Consider the following 21,328-nt stretch of genomic DNA (forward strand, 5'->3'; position numbering starts at 1 on the left):
GGTGAAAAAAGGAAGAAAAATTTTCATTTCATTTTACTACACTGTCTAGAACTCTACATGACTGATACCAACCTAAAAAGGAACCCAACAGTATACATATTTCTTGCACTCTCATAAGTTTCCTGCACTAGAGCCATTGCCTAGTATCTAGCTAAAATTTTGTGCACTGAAGAAACTTAGAATTTATTGTGGTGTACTGCTTAAGGGCTTTCTAATACTTGTAATCTAGTGTCATTGAATCTTTCTTCAGTGTGATTTCCACCTATTAGTTGCCTCTCCTAATTGGAAGAGTAAACTTGATACCCGAGTATATGATTCAAGCTATATGAGAATTCTATTGCTTAGTTTACTTCCACCTTGCCATTAGGAAGGCTTTCTCTTCCTTATTGATCAGTGTGTTTCATCAAGTAACCTGTCCTACCCCAATTAGAGCTCCATTCGGCTACATTTCTGCTATGACCCTATCCCTCTTAGGTCATCCCCTTAGTAAGAAGCCTTTCATTATCAGAAAATCTTCAAGCCAACTCAAGTTAAACATATCTACTCTCAAGGATTGAGCACTAAGTTAATATCCTTCCAAAAAAAAAAAAAAAAAAAAAAAAGCTGGGATGTGATCTGACACTCTGCCCTAAAGGTCCAATTAAAGAAAATAAAAGTCTCTTTTTTCCGCAAAAGTACCAGATGACTTCCTTCCTTTATCCAGGACCTGAAACTTATAAGTTTATTTTTAATACATTTAATTAAGTAATATTATGTGATAAAATACTTGCAGCTAGACAAAAAAATAACTATTTTAAATATCATTTCTAATACCAAACATCTCACAAAAGGAACTTCTGAAAACCCAACTTCTTTTTTTTTTTTTTTTTAAGATTTTATTTATTTATTCATGAGAAATAGAGAGAGAGAGAGGCAGAGACACAGGCAGAGGGAAAAGTAGGCTCCATGCAGGAAGCCTGACGTGGGACGCCGTGGGCACCCAAGTGCTGAGCCACCTGGGCTTCCCAACTTATTTCTTAAAATAGAGCCAAAGATAGACTTCTATCATATATTAGTCTACTGAATCAATTAGAAAGAAGGTAGAATTAACCAGATACAGAGGATGCTCATAATTATTATTTTTTTGCCCTTCCAATCTCAGTATAATCTCCTTATTATACCTAACAGCTATACACTGTTAACAGAAGTCTTTTTAGATTTTAGTAACACCATTCCAAGATTTTTTTTTAAACCTTGGATAATTTACTCTAATATCTCTATATTTACATCCATATCTGTATCCAGCAAATGTTATTTATCTGTAGATATGAATGGATTCAGTATAAATAATATTAAAATAAAAGAGATTTGTAAAACAGAGTCAGACTAGAACTTGCTAGTCAGTTTTAGTAAAGGGTTAATGAGGGTTTTATGTATGTGTGTGCATAATTAGAGTCAATGCAAGAGAGGGACAGGAATATTTGAATAAGCAACTGCTAGTAGAAGGATGAAATTCTACTTTTTAGAAAAAAACCTAATATGATTTTAACTGATATTGTATGTTATGATGGCTTAATACTTTAGAGTGTGTATACTGTAGTTTAACTGCTCTCATAAAGAGACTATTAAAGTTTTGGTTTTACGGTTTGAAACTAATATGCCATTATATCCGTATTTTGAAAGAAGTTCAAAAGTTGTCTGTCAAACAGACAACTAAAAGCCTTGGGTTTTTAGAGGTGATAGCAGGAAAAAAAAAATCCATGGTGGAAAGCATGGGAACTATCTGATCATAAAAGAAATGAAACACATTCTTCCAAGAACTAAGTCAACTATCTTTATTATTACTACTACCTCCTAAAACACACTATTACTGCATTGTGTATTACACGTTTTCCACTTTCCACCCTATATATAACTAATCACTATAAATAAGATAAATTAGTTATAGCTTTGATATTAAAAATGTCCTAATAGGCCATCCTATTCATGTCATCCACTAGGAACTGTCAACAATCAATTTAATTGTTTATTTCTAATTTACTATCTTTAGAAAATGAAACTGTAGGGGTGCCAGGCTCAGTCGGTCGGGCATCTGACTTTTGATTTCAGCTCAGGTTATGACCTTAGGGTCATAAGATCGGGCCCTGCATTGAGCTCCACACTTAGCTAGGTGTCTCTTTAAGATTTTTGGGATCCCTGGGTGGCGCAGCGGTTTGGCGCCTGCCTTTGGCCCAGGGCGTGATCCTGGAGACCCGGGATCGAATCCCACATCAGGCTCCCGGGCATGGAGCCTGCTTTTCCCTCTGCCTATGTCTCTGCCTCTCTCTCTCTCTCTCTGTGACTATCATAAATAAATAAAAATTAAAAAAAAAAAAAAAAAGATTTTTTTCTTCCTCTCCCTCTGCCCTTTCCCCGGCTCATGCTCTCTCTTGCTCTCTCTCTCTCCCCCTCAAACAAATAAATAAAATCTTAAAATAATAAAATTGTAAAAAGCATCATTCTTTATATAAAGTATTTTATAAAAATATTTTGAGTTTGCTACAATTTTTTTAAAAAAACAAATGATATAATGTATGAATAACTCAATTATAAAACATGCAACTTGGGAGAAAAACAAACTACTCTCTGTTATCTGAAGGAATAAAATTCCATCTTTCCAACGTGAGTGCCATATAGTTTACTACTCAGGGCCTCACCAGTAACCTCAGGGACACTCTCAGTATCTGCAGTTTTATCAATCTTGATTATAAATGTTCGTATCTACACTACCTTAGGAGCAACAAATTAAAATAATAAGTCTAATAACTATTAGAAGTAGGCACAATTATTCCATTAAGAGTTGATTGCTGGGAGAGCTGGGCGGCTCAGTGGCTGAGTGTCTGCCTTTGGGTCAGGTTGTGATCCTGGGGTCCTGGGATCGAGTCCCGCATCAGGTTCCACGCAGGGAGCCTGCTTCTCCCTCTCCCTATATCTCTGCCTCTCTGTGTCTCTCATGAATAAATTTTAAAAAGCTGAGTGTGTTTAAAAAAAAAAAAGAGTTGATTGCTAAGGAATATATATTAAAAAACAAACAGGAAAATGACAAATAACCACAGAGTAACTTGGCATAGTAATAGATGTTCATAGGATGGCTCTCTCATTAAAGAAAAGAAAAGAAAAGAAAAAAAAAAAAAACACCCAAAAACAAAAAACCAAAACTTTAAAAAGGAAGAATATATAAAATAGACTTCAAAGATTCTGTTAAAATTGTCAAAATAGTTTCAGTACTTAAAGGAGGTAAGCTTCATAGCCTCAAACAATGTACTAATGAGTACTGCCTTATTCTTCAATGTTGCCAATTCTTTAAGTTCTTAGCTTATCTCTGTGGTGCAATGAATTCTTGCTCTCAAGTTTTTGCTCCCCTAAGGTAGTAGTATTCATCCACACTTTTGCCATAGCCTCAAGGTAGACCGAAGGTACTTTTTGGCCTCTGGACTTTGGGTTTGGCCATATGACTTGCTTTATCAATGATGTATCAGTGGATGTGGCACCAGTAAAGGCTTGAAATGTGCTTGTGCAGCTGAACTTGTTCTTCAGCATTCCTGTTTTTCTCCATAAGATGATGTCTAAAGTAGCGATTGGTCCAAGGAAGCTGAGAAACATAAGCAGCAGACCAGGATACAAATCACAACTTCAAAACAAGCCTAGATGAGCTGAATTCTAGCAGACCCACAGATGTAGGAGCAAGAGATCAAGGTTTATTACTGTATACTGCTGAGCTTTAACTATTGGTAAAATATACAATACATACAACTAAACATTTTAACCACTCTTAGATGCTCAATTCAGGGGCATCCACAATGTGCAACCACCACCACTATCCATTTCGAGAACTTCTTCATTATCCCAGAAACTCTGTACTCATTAAACAATTAACTCTCCACTCATTCCAACTGCTCCCCACTTCCACCTCAACTTCTGGTGACCTCTATTCTACTTTCTGTCTCTATGATCTTAACTATTCTAGGTACCTCAGGTATGTGGAACTGTAATATTTGTCCTTTGTAACATTTGTCAGACTTACTTCACCTGGCATAAAGTTTTCAAGGTTCATCTATATTACAGCATGTATCAGAACTTCATTCCTTTTTTAAGGCTGACTAGTATTTCATTATAAATACATAATACATTTTGTTTATCCATTCATCTGTTGACGGACATTTGGGTTGTTTTTTTATTTAGGTTATTGTGAATAATGCTGCTATGAACAATAGCAGGCAAGTATCTATTTGAGCCCCTGCTTTTAATTCTTTTGGGTATCTATCTAGATGTGGAACTGTTGCATCATATGAGGATTCTTGTTTAACTTTTTGAGGAACTGCCATAGTTTTCCACAGCAGCAGTACCATTTTACATTCCTACCAGCAATACACGAGGGTCCCAATTTCTCTACATCACCAACACTCATTATTTTTCCTTTTTTAGGAGAGGGGAGAATAGTCATCCTAATGGATATGGAGTGACCTCTCATTGTGGTTTTGGTTTGCATTTCCCAAATGACTAATGATATTGAACATCTTTTCATGTGCTTATTGGCCATTTGTATATCTTCTTTAGAGAAATGTCTATTCAAGTCCCTTGCCCATTTTAGAATTGGGTTGTTGTTATAAGTTATCAGAGTTTTTATATATTCTAGATATTAATCCTTTATCAGATATATGACTTGCAATTATTTTCTCCTATTCCATGTCTTTCTTTTCACTCTCTTGAATACTGCCCTTTGAGTTTTACTTTCAAAGAAGTCAAAGTAATCTAGTTTTACTTTTGTCACCTCTACTTTTGGTGTTAATATCTAACAAATCACTGCGAAATCCAATGTCTAAAGCTTCTGGTATAGTTTTCTTCCAAGAGTTTTATGGTTTCAGCTTTTATGTTTAGGTAATTGATTCATTTTGAGGTAATTTCCTTTTTAAAAAAATTATTTGAGAGAGAGAGAGAGAGAGAGAGAGAGAGAAGCACACACAAGCAAGGAGAGTGGCAGGCAGAGGGAGAGGGAGAAACAGGCTCCCAGCTGAGCAAGCAGCCAAGATGTGGGGCTTGATCCCAGGACCCTCGGATCATGACCTGAGCCAAAAGCAGATGCTTAACTGACTGAGCCACCCAGGTGCCCCGGAGTTAATTTTTATATGTATGTGGTGTATGGTAAATTCTTTGGTATACAGATATCCAGTTTTCTCAGCACCATTTGTTGAAAAGACCATCTTTTGCGCCATTAGAAGGTCTTGGTACCCTTGTCAAAAATTCATTGGCCATTTATGCCAGGGTGTATTTATAGGCTCTCTCTTTTATTCTGTTAGTTTATATGTCTATCCTTATATTAATACCACATACTTTTGATTACTGTAGCTTTGTAGGAAGTTTTGGAATCAGGGAATGTGAGTCCATTTGTTACTTTTTTTTTTTTTTTTAAAGATTTTTATTTATTTATTCATGAGCAACACAGAGAGAGAGGCACAGACACAGGCAGAGGGAGAAGCAGGCTCCATGTAGGGAGCCCAACACAGAACTTGATCCTGGGTCTCCAGGATCACACCCTGGACTGAGGCGGCGCTAAACCGCTGAGCCACCCAGGCTGCCCTTTCTTTTTTCACAACCGTTTTGGCTGTTTCAGGCCCCCTGAGATTCCATATGAATTTTAAGATGGATTTTTCTATTTCTGCAAAAAATACCATTGGGATTTTTGGCAGGGATTGCACTGAATCTGTAGATGGCTGTGGATAGTCTTACCACACTGCAGAATTTAAGATGGCTTGTTACACAGTTTTTTTTGCAACAGCTGACTAGTAATACAATTTTAAGTTTAAAAACTTAAAAAATTAAAAAAAAATGCTTGAGCTCAAAGCTGTCATCTGATCCTAAAGAAGGGCTCTGAAATAAGTGAAAGTAGATTTGTTACATACCATACTTGCAAACCTCCAGTGTGTATTATGCATTGTGAAGAGATTTTTAAGAAGATATACAAAATTTGACTATAAAATATTAGGCTTGATTTAATATTAAACACAGCAGAATTTATCCATTCAAATGAACATTGTATTATTTATTTATTTATTTATTTATTTATTTATTTATTTATTTATTTATTGTACTCTTTAAAGTGTTTAGGGAAAGACTGTAGGGACTATAAATATTTCAAAATTAGCACTGCCTAAAACAATCTTGAAACAACTTATCTGCAATTACCTCTTGGTTTTGTCACATAAAACAGCTTTTGAGGGGTCAATCTCATTTATAACTATTGTTTACTACCTGTCAGAAATGCTGAAGACCGAGGATCCCTGGGTGGCTCAGCAGTTTAGCGCCTGCCTTCAGCCCAGGGCATGATCTTGGGGTCCCGGGACTGAGTCTTACGCGAGGCTCCCTGCATGGAGCCTGCTTCTCTCCCTCTGCTTGTGTGTCTGCCTCTCTCTCTGTCTCTATGAATAAATAAATAAAATATTTTAAAAAAAAAGAAATGCAGAAGACCATGACAGAACTCTGTATAGAGAATAAAAGACACCTTCCTTCCACCCCAAAAAATTAAGAGAGAGTGGCATTAGAGATGCAAGAAAGTCACATGTTTCAAAAAGGAGAGAAAAGGGGTGCCTGGGTAGCTTCCCACATTGGGTTCCCTGCTCAGTGGGGAGCCTGCTTCTCCCTCTCCCTCTGCCTGCTTCTCCCCCTGCTTGTGTTCTGTCAGATAAATAAAATCTTAAAAAAACCCAAAAAACAAAAAGGAGAGAATAATATATCAGTTATAGGGTTCATATAGAGATTAATCTTACATATAGGATTAATACAGATAAATATAATTAATATATTAACTATAGGTTGATAACTGTCTCCAAACATTTCTGATAATTTGATATACTCTATCAGTAAAAAAAAAAATTGGAGGGTATATATCCCAACATGTATATATTTATTCTTTAGATTTTGAGAGAGAGAGAGAGAGAGAGAGAGAGAGAGTGTGTGTGTGTACTAGCAGCGGGAGAAGGAGAAGCAGACTCCCTGCTTAACAGGGAGAATGATGTGGGGCTTGATCCCAGGACCCTGAGATCATGACCTGAGCCAAAGGCAGATGTTTAATTGACTAGGCCACCCAGGTACCCCTATTTTATTTATTTTAAAATTATATACATCCTAAACATAATTATAACCCTTAGGCAAACATAAACTGAGGATAAGGTTCATCATAATTAGCAATAGCGAATGCAGATTCATACTTTATAGTCTTCCTGGTAATTCCTAATTCAGGAGCACTGATATCTTGCTCAAGATGATCAGATTATATATCTCTCTCTCTCACATACACACCCACACACATACACACAGCATGCACAATGTGGCTGATCCAAAGATCTAAAAGAGTAGAAGTGTCAGTATTAACATTTTCTCATATGTGCTTATGTTTTACTTTTTAAAGATTTTATTTATTTATTCATGAGAGACAGAGAGGCAGAGACATAGGTAGAGGGAGAAGCAGGCTCCCTCTGGGGAGCCCGATGCAGGACTCAATCCCAGGACCCTGGGATCATGACCTGAGCCAAAGGCAGACACTCAACCACTGAGCCACCCAGGTGTCCCTTACATTTTAAATTATATCCTCAATCTGTGGTCTCTTAGTAGAAAGTTCGTTAAGCCACTTGTTCCTTTTTGGTTTATCTTAATACATATAAATATAATGTCCCAAAAAGCAAAATGAAGCACAATAAACTGCAATTGGTTACAATATGCCAAAGGGAGTAAGTTTGGGTACCAGTGTTAGCTTTTTGTTACTAGAATCCTGCAGTCTTGCTTCAGAGACCTCATATATAATAGATGACATGTGGCCTTCTGAGATGCAATCCAAGTGATAGGCCCAGGGTTTATCTATAAACATTGAACCATTGAACCATAAGGTCAACCAAAAAGCTCAAAATCTTTCCCACTTTTTTAAATAAAAGAAGGAAGGAAGGAAGGAAGGGAAATAAATAGCAATTTAATTACTTTCTTTCCCTCAATGGTTAGTCTTGAGCAAAACTGCACTGTGAAGACCATTGGAATAGGGACTAAGAATCATAAACACTGAGAAAAGGTTGTTGGAATAGATGATTTATAGGCCACCAGTGAAAGTTTCATTTCTGTGTAACACCTAAGTGAAAAAATACTTAACAGTACATGACTCCAAAGAGATTACTATCTTGCATATAAATGGTAGAGAAATGGATCTGGGAAAGAAGTACTTTATCCACCTCTTGTTGCTGAGTCCCAGTGGCAACTGTTGACTCTGGCCAAGTTCTCTTGGAGAACAAAGAATTACCTCCAATTTATACTCAGCAACTGCACCTTGTTAGTGAGGGATGGGAAATAGCAGGGTTGCTTTAAAGTTATTTTTGAAACACTGTTTTTTAATATATTGTTTCAAGAACTTATTTTTTATTATAAAATATATTTATTATTATAAATTCTAATGTTAAATAATCATTTAAAACTCTCCCATCACATGCTCAACCCCTTCTTCCTATAATCACTGTCTATACTCCTCCAAATTTTTTCTTTGTAAAAAATAGAGAATGCTTCATAAATTTGGGTTGTCCTTCTACAGTAGTTTTGTACATTTTCCTCTGTATTTTTTTAATGTTGAAGCAAGAGTTTTTTTTAGGTTTACAGCTCAAACAAAAATGATCTTAATATATATAAATACCCGAAGTATTATTATTCCCATATCACTTACCAATTTCCTTTTATGTTCCAGTTCTTGTATGAGGTGCTTTACACATATACCATTTCACTTAAACTTCTCAAAGGCCTACAAGATTGATATGTCCACCATTTTATGGTTGAGAAAATTGAGACTCTGTAAGAGGTCAAGTAAGTAGCCTAAGGTCATACAGTAGTAAGATCATGTATTGATTACTGCACTAGACTGTTCTATTACACTCACAAATTAGCACCAAATTTTAAATACTCCAGAATGCATCATCAGTTCACTCTGAAATACATTCTCATTCTTAGAAGCTCATGACCTGCCAGACTCCTTTGCAGTTTATGTGAAAACAACTGGAAATAACAGGCCCTTCACAAATAGTTTTCAAAAGCTCAAGCATCATACTATCTCCTTGTAACAACGATGCATCTTGATGTCCTTTTTTTTTTTTTTTTAAAGATTTTATTTATTTATTTATGAGAGAGAGAGAGAGAGAGAGGGGGGCACAGAGACACAGGCAGTGAGAGAAGCAGGTTCCATGCAGGGAGACTGATGTGGGACTTGATTCCGGGTCTCTGGGATTATGCCCTGGGCCGAAGGCAGGCGCTAAACCGCTAAGCCACCCAGGGATCCCCAATGTCCTGCTTTTAATGCCACCCTCAATAGAAGTTCCTCAGAATCTTTGTATAAAACAATATGATGTTGTTAAAGTTATATTTAACTTAGAAATTAATCCCAGGGTACCTGAGTAGCTCAGTCAGTTAAGCATCGGACTTTTGATTTTGGTTTAGGTCATGATCTCAGCATTGTGAGATTGAGCCCGCATTGGGGAGATGCTCCCCAATGCTCAGCAGGGAATCTACTTGAGATTTTTTTCTCTCTTCCTCTCCCTTTGTCCCTCCCCCTTCACTCTTCTCTGTCTTTAATAATAAAGAAGCTTAAAAAAAAATCCCATAAACTGCCTGAGAATTTCTGACAGATTTTAGACCTACCTTTAAAAGCACATCTTGGGGGATCCCTGGGTGGCTCAGTGGCTTAGCGCCTGCCTTCGACCCAGAACATGATCCTGGAGTCCTGGGATCGGGTCCCATATCAGGCTCCTTGTATGGAGCCTGCTTCTCCCTCTGCCTATGTCTCTGCCTCTCTCTCTCTCTCTCTCTCTCTGCTTCTCTCCCTCTGTCTGTGTCTCTGCTTCTCTCTCTCTGTCTCTCATGAATAAAAAAATCTTAAAAAAAAAAAAGCACATCTTTATCAAAGTTTTCAATACAAATGTTGAACTGGACAGGATCAAATATAGAAGTTCTGTTTCTCCTCCAATAGATAAGTATCTTACTCCAACAAAGAAGTATAAATCATCTATGTACAGTTAGTTTTTCAAAGAGTTGCAATCCATTGCAATACAATATTCACCAACTTATTATCCACATCATGCTCATGCTCAAGAAGCACCCAATGCCCATTCCCTCTGGGCCTCGACTATACATGATACAGACACTTCTACCACAGCACTTGTAGCATGTCTTTGCACGCAGTTGTTAATCTATTTTGCTTTCTCCCCAAATTAAGTTTCTTATGTGATATATGTGTCATGGTATACCCAAGCTCAGCAGAGTGTCTGGACCAGAGGAGGTGCTAAACAAGTTTTCTAAATCAGTGAGATTTCTTCTGAGTATTATTGTGATATTTTACAATTTCAAAAGTTAATTTAACAAACTGAAATTTCAACTTACCAACTAAATAAAATACCTATTTTTAGATGAAAGATCTAAAAAGGAAAGAAAATGCACAGACTTGTATGTAGCTAGGTGAGTCATTACAGAATGAAAAATATACTGGTGACTCAATAGCTACCAATAAATCACTTAACCACAATGAGTAATATGAAGAAAAAGAAAATAAAACATGTATGTATACAACCAACAGTCTGAAAGAGTCTTTTTTCTCAGGATCCAAACATCTTTATGCTGGGTTGGAAGAGGGATGTTACAAAAGCACAAATAACAAAATATTCAAATTAACTGTAGCATTTTATAGTAGTCACTATAACTTTAGCTCGAAACTTTATTTTTTTCTCAAAATTTTTAAACTAGAAAAAAATGGAACTAAGACCATTGAAGGAAATATTACAGATCACTTAGCCACTTGTACCTTAAACTTGCTGCTCCTCCCCCCCAACATAGCTTGAAACTTTATACACTGTTTACATTCACTGTAGTCCTTAATAGCAGTCAATACAAAAAGGCCTCTACGGGTTACCTTTAAAATAATTTTGTCTTTACAAAACTCAACCCTGGGATCCCTGGGTCGCGCAGCGGTTTGGCGCCTGCCTTTGGCCCAGGGCGTGGTCCTGGATATCCGGGATCGAATCCCACGTCAGGCTCCGAGCCTGCTTCTCCCTCTGCCTGTGTCTCTGCCTCTCTCTCTCTCACTGTGTGCCTATCATAAATAAGTAAAAGTTAAAAAAAAAATAAAAGTTTCTATTAAAAAAAAAACAAACAAAAAACAAAACTCAACCCTAACAGAGGACTACTCTGTTCATTACTTTTTTTTTTTTTTTTAATTAAGATTTCATTTATTTATTTGACAGAGAGTGCAAGCACAAGCAGGGGGAGCAGCAGGCAAAGGGAGAAGGAGAGGACTCTGGGATCATGACCCCAGTAGAAAGCAGACGAGTAGAAGGCAGATAGATGCTTAACCAACTGAGGCACCCAGGTGCCCTGTTCACTTCTTTAATATGGCACTAAATAAAAAATAATTTTAAAAAGAAGAGCTGACTTCTTGCCTCAACTCCAACATTAGCTACTAAATATTGGAAAGTTAATGTCAACATAAGATGGAGATCCAGAAACACAGGCCTGGATAGGTATCCCATCTTCCTGCTTCCAGACAAATTTCATTTAAGGACCACAAACCATTTTGGATACTCTATTAAGAACCTCTTCTTAAAGATCTCTAGGGAATGAGATGTGCCAACCTTTTTATGTAACTCATTTAGTTGCTTCATTTTTATATGCATTCAACCATGAGAAAATTGATCTTTCCAACAAATTGATTAAAATAATGTGTTGAGTCCTGTGGCACTTAAATCCAATTAGTGAGTCAACTTTTCAGATTAGTATATTGATGAATTGGAAATTCCTAGGAAAGATAAGTGGGGAAAACAACTGACCCCACATTAAGTGCCAATGTTGCTCTTAAGAATACACTCAAAAGCTAGAAACTGCTAGCGGTACAATCTAGTTAGTAAGGCAAAGATAAGCACCTCAGATTTAATATCTAAAGTAAATGCTAAGATAGTTATCCACTTAAGATATTAAAAGTGACCTCATATTTTGCCTTTTAAATGATTGGGAAACCTCAGCTGGAACTATCTGATTTGATATTTTTAATAGTGGAGTCTTTGCTTTTTTCCACCTGGTATATGGCCAGAGGGAATAGAGTTAAATGTAGGGCCTCATGGAATTAACATATAAATACCATTATTTCTGCCACTTTGTTGTGTAGGAGTTCACATGTTTTAAATGTCCAGTCTCTTAGGGTAGCACTATTCAAAATGGAAACACCTTGAGAATAAATTAATAGTCCTTAGGCACTCCTCCAGTACTAAAGATAATTGCAAGCATTTCACATACAAGAACTGATCTGAGACAGAATGAAAATTAACTGTGGATCAGAAATGGCCTTTTTCTCATGGACATATTTCTAAGCATGCTATTTTCCAAACCAAAGACTCTAGCAGAAGGGGTGGTTAGCTGACTTACTAACTGAGCTACCACCTTCTCAAAGTGAATGTATTAGTAAATACACATTTGAATTACCTCATGCTTCGCTGGTCCTCATATTTCTAAAGTAAGCTAAAAACATCTATAAGTAAGGATTTTTGCTTCATTTAAGTAAGTAACAAAATCCACCAGAATTTATATGTTGTTGTTCATGTGCTATTTTTAATCAGAATACAAGGCTAATGATATATGAAGCAATAGAAGTCATAGTGTTTTCTAAATTTTTCTTTTCTAAGTACAATCATAGTTAGAAACCAAAGGATCAAGGGGAATGAGATACTGAAGAGTTCAGTCAAACAATGAAAACAAGGGCAGCCTACAAACCTCTATTTTTATTATAAAGTAGAATACATTTCACTAGGCCTGGTTAGGAATAAAAATCAATTCTTGTGCCACAAATATACAATATACTCCTTAATCTTGGAGTTAGATTTTAGGATCAGGAGTCTATGAGGCTGGATAGTTTGCAGAGTATTTGCAGGGCAAAAGTAACAAAGAGAAGGGGAACAGCGGGCAGGGATGCAGTGAGAGTAGTTCTGAGAATGCAACTGGGTTGCATGAAGTCAGAAGAGGACAGAAAAGTAGGGCAAAAAGGGGAGACTGGTAAAAAGACCAGAAGTCTTGATAAGGTCCTAGGAGGCATAGGATAGGCAAAAAGCTGGAAATTACGGTTAGAGAAAATTGCCACTGGAGTTTAAAATTAAGTTCTAAGAAGCAAAAAAATCCAAGTGGTAGCCAGAGGAGTGAGTTATTAAAATTAATAGTGAAGCTATTGGAGGAGAAGTAAGGAATTTTAAGGCCAATCTATTCCAAATGAACACCAAAAAACATTTAGAGTGAGATGACTTGAAATGAGAGGAATACTATCAGCCAGAAAAATAAAATGGCTTTGAGTAAAACAACCTACTTCATTCAGTCTTTAGACTCTTCATAATTCCAAAGGCTGAACTTCTCTCCAATTTGCTTAGCATAGATGAACTTAGGTGATATTGCCAGCTGCCTATTCAAACCCACTTTCCTTTTCTTCATGGCTAACAGAGCCCCACCCCCATTCAGGATCCACTCTATCTGCTCTAAGAGAAGGTGAGCCCGTCACAGCTCCAGAGAGTGGATTGTGTTTAGTCCCAGCCCCTCCTGGGAATTTAGTCCAGATTGATGGTGTCATTTCCACATAATATCTCAAACTGGAAACTCTGAAGTAATTTTTAAAAAAGATTTTATTCGTTTATTCATGAGAGAGAAAGAAAGAGGCAGAGACATAGGCAGAGAAAGAAGCAGGCTCCCTGCAGGAGCACAGTGTAGGACTCGATCCCCAGACCTGGGATCACCACCTGAGCCGAAGGCAGATGCTCAACCGCTAAGCCACCCAGGCATCCCCTTCCCTGGCCTTTCATCTAGGAAATATATGTCACCAGGTAACAGAGGCCACTGAAGAGTACGCAATCATTATTCATATAATCTACTCAACACATCCAAGATAATGATGGAAGGTTAGCCATATAATCTTTGTGTGAACAGTGGTTTTACCTTTTATTTCACATTTAGGTACCACATACTCAAGCCCCTCAAAGTGCTTCTATCAAACTAGCTTGTCATAGTAAAGGCCTAAAATATGTCAAGAAATCCTATATATGAATATATATATTTGCAGGGCAAAAGTAACAAAGAGAAGGGGAATATATGTTGACTGTTATTTGTTAATAGTAGGGATAAACCTAGGAATTGGTGAAAGCTAGGTAAAGACTCATTACAATATTAGGTAGTCATCAGCTCAAATTTTTAAAAACTACTCCCATTTTATTCCTATTTACCCTCATTCCTCCCCCGTAAAATCAATAATGGTGAAAAAGACACTATTTGAAGCTTTCTTGGGGGCATGTTTACAAATTCTAATATCAACAAAAACTATTAAAATTTTAATACTTCTAGAAACTTGAGTATTAAAGGTTTACGGCAAAACCGGCAGCAAATTTGTTAGCTTTCTGGTTGTCAAAAATTATGTGTTGACTCTTAATATACTCAATAAGAAGTGTGGCCCATAGATCTACATAACCACCCATATTCAAATGAATAATCTGTACATCTTGGGAAAGGTGTAATAAAGAATTAGTTAAAAAAAGGATAGGTTAAAAAAAAAAAAAAAGGATAGGTTAAAAAGTTGCTACACACTATTTTTTCAAGTAATACACCAACACAAAGTGCATCAACGATGCAAATTAAATATAGAATTCATTGAGGCAAAGAATTCAAAATTCCCAAACATAAGAAAACCTATATTTGCCAGTTAAATCAAAATAGTATCCAAAAAGTATTAATTACATAAGTAGTAAAAAAAATAATAAGCCACCTTTTGATAATAAAAATCTGTATTTCATTTTGTTTTTGTTTTGTAAAAATGAATGGTTTAAATCATTCTAGTAGTTGTATGATGACCTGTTTTGTGAACTCCTTTGTCTTCACCAAAACTCCAATAATGAATTCAAAATAAGCTTGGTAAAAAATTAAGCTCAATATGGCACAGACCACTGGTTCTCAAACTTTTACATGGTATAAATAATGTCAAGGACTCACTTTAACTGGTGTTATCATGTTACTTAAATACCTACAAATATAAAAGTAGTATGAATGCCATAGGCTTATAGCCCTTAACTTTATTCTATTTGTTTTAAATTTTAATTTAAATTATAGTTAGTTTACAGCACAATATTAGTTTCAGGAATACAATATAGTGATTCAACATTTCCATACATCATCCAATGCTCATCACAAGTGTACTCCTTAATCCACTATCACTTAATCACTTATTTCATTCATCCCCCCTACTCACCTACTCTCTGGTAACCATCACTCTGTTCTCTATAGATAAGAGTCTGTTTCTTGTTTAGCTCCCTTCCCCTTTTCTTCCCTTTGCTGGTTTGTTTTGTTTCTTAAATTCCACATGAATGAAATCATATTTGTCTTTCTCTGACTTATTTCAATTAGCAAAATACTATCTAGCTCCAACCATATTGTTGCAAACGGCAAGAGTTCATTCTTTTTTATGGCTGAGTAATATTCCATTGTATGTATAAATATATAAAATATGTACATTATATATACATATATATACACATGCCTGTGTGCGTATGTATATGTACACACACACACACAGACACTATTATCTTCTTTATCCATTCACCAATCAATGGACACTTAGTTTGTTTCCATAATTTGGCTATTGTAGATAATGCTGCTATAAATATTAGGGCACAAGTATCCTTTTGAATTAGTATTTTTGTATTCTTTGAGTAAATACCTAGTAGTGCAATTGCTAGGTTATGGGGTAGTTCTATATTTAACTTTTTGAGGAGCCTCTATACTGCTTTCCATTGTGTACAGCCCTTAATTTTAAATCAAAATGAATTTTAAAGGAAAATGAAAGCAAATATTAAAAATAACAAAATTCAAAGATATTAAAGTCTGCTAAAACTAAATTGCTGACATTTGGTTTACTGTATAGTTATATTCTCAGATCCAGTTCTATATTTAATGTTTCTGTATTTTTACTTATTACCAGTAATGTGAAGAATGTCTGCTCACAATTACATAAAATGTTAAGTCTGAGGTTAATTTAGGACAATTAGACCTCTAATTGACCCAAATACTGCAAACAGCAATTCAAGAATGACAATTTATATAAGGTATCAGTTGATTATTTTTAAAACTATCTTGTTCATATGAAAGTTAATGATATAGCATTGTTAACTGAAATTTGAGTCAAACAGATATCTAATCTGAGAACTACTAGAAATAGAAACAGAAACATTTTTTCCTTGCATGGGAACTATTATATTATTAGTGATGTGCTGCTCCTATATAGACAAAAAATAGAATTCAATAAATCTGCTGGAATAGCACAGGCTTTTAAAAGTTCAGGAGGCCTTTTTATTTTATTTTTTTTTAAAGATTTTATTTATTTATTCATGAGAGACACAGAGAGAGAGAGGCAGAGACACAGGCAGAGGGAGAAGCAGGCTCCATTCCATGAAGGGAGCCCGATGTGGGACCTGATCTCAGGTCTCCGGGACCACATCCTGGGCCGAAGGTGGCGCTAAACTGCTGAGCCACCCAGGCTGCCCAAGGATTCCTCTTAATATCAAATGCCAACTAGTAACCCAAATTGTTCTCAGCATGTGTTGCTATTCAAACTACAGGGAAATCATCATTAGTGCAGAAGATGGCTATCGTCTGCCTTCAGCTGGCATGAACACAACTGTAAATATGACAGTAAATGCTGCATGAAAAGTACACAGCAGTTCTCTGTTAGAAGTTAGGCCTTTAAAATGACATGGAAAAATACCTTTTATAACTTCAAGGTAATCATCAAAATGTATACCAAATTAAAAAAAAAACGTAAAAAACTTTCAGCCTCCTAAGAACATGTCTATGGAACTCAAAGAAATGAAAAGAGAAATCAGTGAATGAGGATGATCAGTGACATGGACCTAAGCTAAATGATGATGAAGATTCAACGAATAAAAGCAAAACCTTTAAAGTAAGAGGAAGAGAGGTCACAGCAGACAGAGAATGTGCCCAATATGAAGAGTGTATATGGCAAAGTAGTGGGAAATAATATTATGGTGAGGCAATCAGTAGGCAGAAGTAATCTTGCACATGGTTGGAAATAGAAAGCCATTAAAGATTTTAGTTAAAAATACCACTTGAAAATAAACTTCTGGCAAGTATAGACTTAAGGAGAAGCAAAAACAGCTTGTATCTCTCAATAAATACTAAGTTTAATAAATGATTGGACTATTTTGTTCCAACTCAACATGTGGCAGAAATTACAAAGAACAACACTTAAAAGAGAGTAACAACAAAAAAGCCAAATGCCTTAGAAAACTCATCTGGAGAGACAAAAAAGAAAACTTTACTCCCCCCAAAATTTTTGTAAAATAACTATATGATTACTATCATTCTAGTGACATATCTGAAAATTATTCTTTGTGCTTAAGAACATAGAAAGTCTATGTGAGCTTAAGTTAAGGTTTTTGCAGTATGGTATAAAAATAATATGAGTATAATTAGACCACAGCAAGTTATAAAAATTCTTACTTATCAACTGTTAATGTCAAGTAATTTCTTTTTAACGTTATTTATGATTTAACAATAACCTCACACCTTAGATTCCTGTTTTACAGAAATGCCAGCTCACCAGACAGCATTGCCAGAGCAAGTAACCTTAAAGATTAATGTATGACAGCTACCTTAATCTTTGTTTTCATAATAGAGCCAATGAACTCATTTTAAATAAAAGTTTATTTTAGCCATAAAGATTCTAGGCATAAAGGTAATTTTTAAGAAAAGGATTTTAAAAGATGAAGGAAAAAAATTGCAACTTTTTTCTAAAAAAATCCTGAAAGTTCTTTAGAATTCATACTATAACCTTATTGGATTTATTACATGAAAAGAGTAGGTAATCTCAAAGTAAAATTTTTCTGTTCTTGATTTTCCTTTTTAAAAATTGGCACTTTGAATATAAGATCATACTACTGGCTTTCTGTCAGAAACAACATGTGCCTTAGATTTCTATTACCGAGAAACATCAGGATTTCAGTACTACCTGAGAAGTACAGTCTAAAGGCACATAAAAAAGACAAGCTGACTGACCTATCAGGGGGCATGAAATCATGTTCCTAAGAAAATTATCAACCAACCACAAAAATTTTAAAAATCATCATTTTTACATGGATGAACATTAGAGGGGTTATTATGCTTAAGTGAAGTAAGTCAAAGACAAATACCATATGATTTCACTTACAACATGGAATCTAAAAACAAAACAAATGATTAAAGAAATGAAGCAGAAATAGATACCCAAGTACAGAGAACAAGCTGGTAGTTGCCAAGGGGAGGGTGAATGGGAGGATGGGCAAAAAAAGATGAAAGAGATACAGGTTCCAGTTATGGAATAAATAACTCACAGAGATGAAAAGTACACCATAGGGAATATAGTCAATGGTATTTAGTAGCACTGTATGGTGACAGATGGTAGCTACACTTGGTGGTGAGCATAGTATAATTATATAGAGTTCCTGAATCACCATGTTGTACACCTGAAACTAATGTAACATTGTGTGCCAACCATACTTCAATTTAAAAAAACATCGTATTTTACCACAGAGAGTCTTAGTCATGAGAATCTTCCTCTTTCACAAGGTAGCAAAGTTATTAACACACTCTTAATTACTCAGGCTAGATACTTTAACGTATTAGTGCCAAAAGTTAAATAATTAACCTAAGTACCACATGTTAAGCCTATTGTACAAAGTTGGCTTCGTTCACTTGTATATAGCCAGTCAAAGGCTTTATAATTTGCAAAAGCTCTATTATGAAACCATCTTTTCCCACACATTACTAATTATATAAAGTCCATTTTTTGAGGAGACTAAAAATAGATACATGTTCTTTGCTTAAAAAACAAAAACAAAACAAAAAAAATCCAAGCCACAATTTAATTGTTAAGTTGAATTACATCTAGATCTTGAGTTCTACCTACTTCAGGATTATGAAATCCAGACTAAATTCTTGCCTTGTCTAAAAAAAAGATCACATCTATATCATTTATACAAAACTCTAATTTATATATTATGAGGACATTAGTGAACTAAGTTCTATTTGGGAGACCATTTGCAAGTAGCTCTGCCAGCTTATAGTAAGCTTTGGTTGATCTCTGATATGGTTAATTGATATTAGTTAAGTGCCAGAAGTTTGAGAAGATCCAAAATATAAGAAATAACTATTTGTGGACTACTTCAAAGTGTTTACTTCTGAAGACATCAAATGAACTCATTGTCCTTTTGTCAGTAGAATGTCTCTCAGTAAATATTAAGGGTAAGTGGGAATTTCAAAAGATTTTTAGACTAGATTATTTTCTTTAGGAATTTAAGACTAAGGTTATAATGCAATTTAATGGAAACACACATTCTATATAAAAACTGTCAGCTTCATATATTAGTTTTCAGAACCAATTTAATACATAAAAGACAAAAGCCATAAAGGTTATTTGTTGATTTGAAGTGGACTTTTTCCCAGTATTCTTCAGTATATTAAATATAATTTGGCAAAAGACATGAAGAGAAATCTCACAGAGGAAGACATAGACATGGCCAACATGCACATGAGAAAATGCTCGCATCACTTGCCATCAGGGAAATACAAATCAAAACCACAATGAGATACCTACCACCTCACACCAGTGAGAATGGGGAAAATTAACAAGGCAGGAAACCACAAATGTTGGAGAGGATGCGGAGAAAAGGGAACCCTCTTGCACTGTTGGTGGGAATGTGAACTGGTGCAGCCACTCTGGAAAACTGTGTGAAGGTTCCTCAAAGAGTTAAAAATAGACCTGCCCTACGACCCAGCAATTGCACTGTTGGGGATTTACCCCAAAGATATAGATGCAATGAAACGCCGGGACACCTGCACCCCAATGTTTCTAGCAGCAATGTCCACAATAGCCAAACTGTGGAAGGAGCCTCGGTGTCCATCGAAAGATGAATGGATAAAGAAGATGTGGTTTATGTATACAATGGAATATTCCTCAGCCATTAGAAACGACAAATACCCACCATTTGCTTCGATGTGGATGGAACTGGAGGGTATTATGCTGAGTGAAGTCAATTGGAGAAGGACAGTGTATGTTCTCATTCATTTGGGGAATATAAATAATAGTGAAAGTAGAAGGGAAGGGAGAAGAAATGTGTGGGAAATATCAGAAAGGGAGACAGAACATAAAGACTCCTAACTCTGGGAAACGAAATAGGGGTGGTGGAAGGGGAGGAGGGCGGGGGGTGGGGGTGATGGGTGACGGGCATGAGGAGGGCACTTGACGGGATGAGCACTGGGTGTTATTCTGTATGTTGGCAAATTGAACACCAATAAAAAATAAATTTATTATTAAAAAAAATATATATATATATATATAAAATTTGGCCTATATATCTATGATTTCCAGGGGCTCTATTTATAGAAGGCTGTGTGGAAAGTTTATTTCTAGGGATCAAGGTTATTTATGTCCCACTTCACAGGATACAGACTGACCTTAAAAAGCTAGCTGACAATGTACCCCACAAGAACATACCCTTATAGACCATGAGATGAAAACAGTAAACTTAGAGGTACCTGGGTGGCTCAGTCGGTTAAGTGTCTGCCTTTGGCTCAGGTCATGATCTGAAGGTCCTGGGATGGAATCCCGTGCTGAGCCCAAGTCAGGCTCCCAGCTAAGTGGGGAGTCTGCTTTTCCCTCTGCCTCTCCTTGCTGCTCATGTTCTCCCCCAACTTGTCTCTCTCTCAAATACATAAAATCTTAAAAGAAAAGAGCAAATCTGATCACTAAAAGATACAGATAGAAGAGATGGAAGTTTCTGAGTAGTGGGACTGGGAGAAAGGGTGAGGTGGGGCTACTGTACCAATAATACAAATCCTAGTGAGTCATCAGTATACTGATATAATTAGTGGCACTGGAATTTTTAAACCAGAGTACAGATATTGCTGTGATACAATAAAACTAAATTTGATAAATAAATCTCTAAACCCTCCTCAAGTTACTGAGCATCTACTACATGTAAAACACTATATAAGAAAAAAAAAAGAAAAAAAAAAAAACACTATATAAGGAAGTCAGGGAGGGCCCAAATATAAATTAGGATGTTAAATCAGATTGTCTTTTAGTTCTAAAATTGATAATTCTATTTATATTCACTCATCTTTGAAAGTATTCATCTAAAGAACAGACAAGAATCAATAGAAAAATGTATTTATCCCAAATTTTATTTCTTTTAAAAAACATTTATGCTTATGAAGTATGCTATTACTT

At 35.8% G+C, this 21,328-nt stretch overlaps 1 protein-coding gene across 2 annotated transcripts in view; it reads right to left on the reverse strand.

Annotated features, from left to right (window-relative positions):
- The window catches only part of DARS1 (aspartyl-tRNA synthetase 1), a 60,749-nt gene that overhangs the window by 22,670 nt on the left and 16,751 nt on the right, over window positions 1–21,328 (reverse strand). The window lies entirely within an intron of this gene.

This window comes from Canis aureus, chromosome 20, assembly GCF_053574225.1.
Source record: "Canis aureus isolate CA01 chromosome 20, VMU_Caureus_v.1.0, whole genome shotgun sequence".
Classification (NCBI taxonomy): Eukaryota; Metazoa; Chordata; class Mammalia; order Carnivora; family Canidae; genus Canis; species Canis aureus.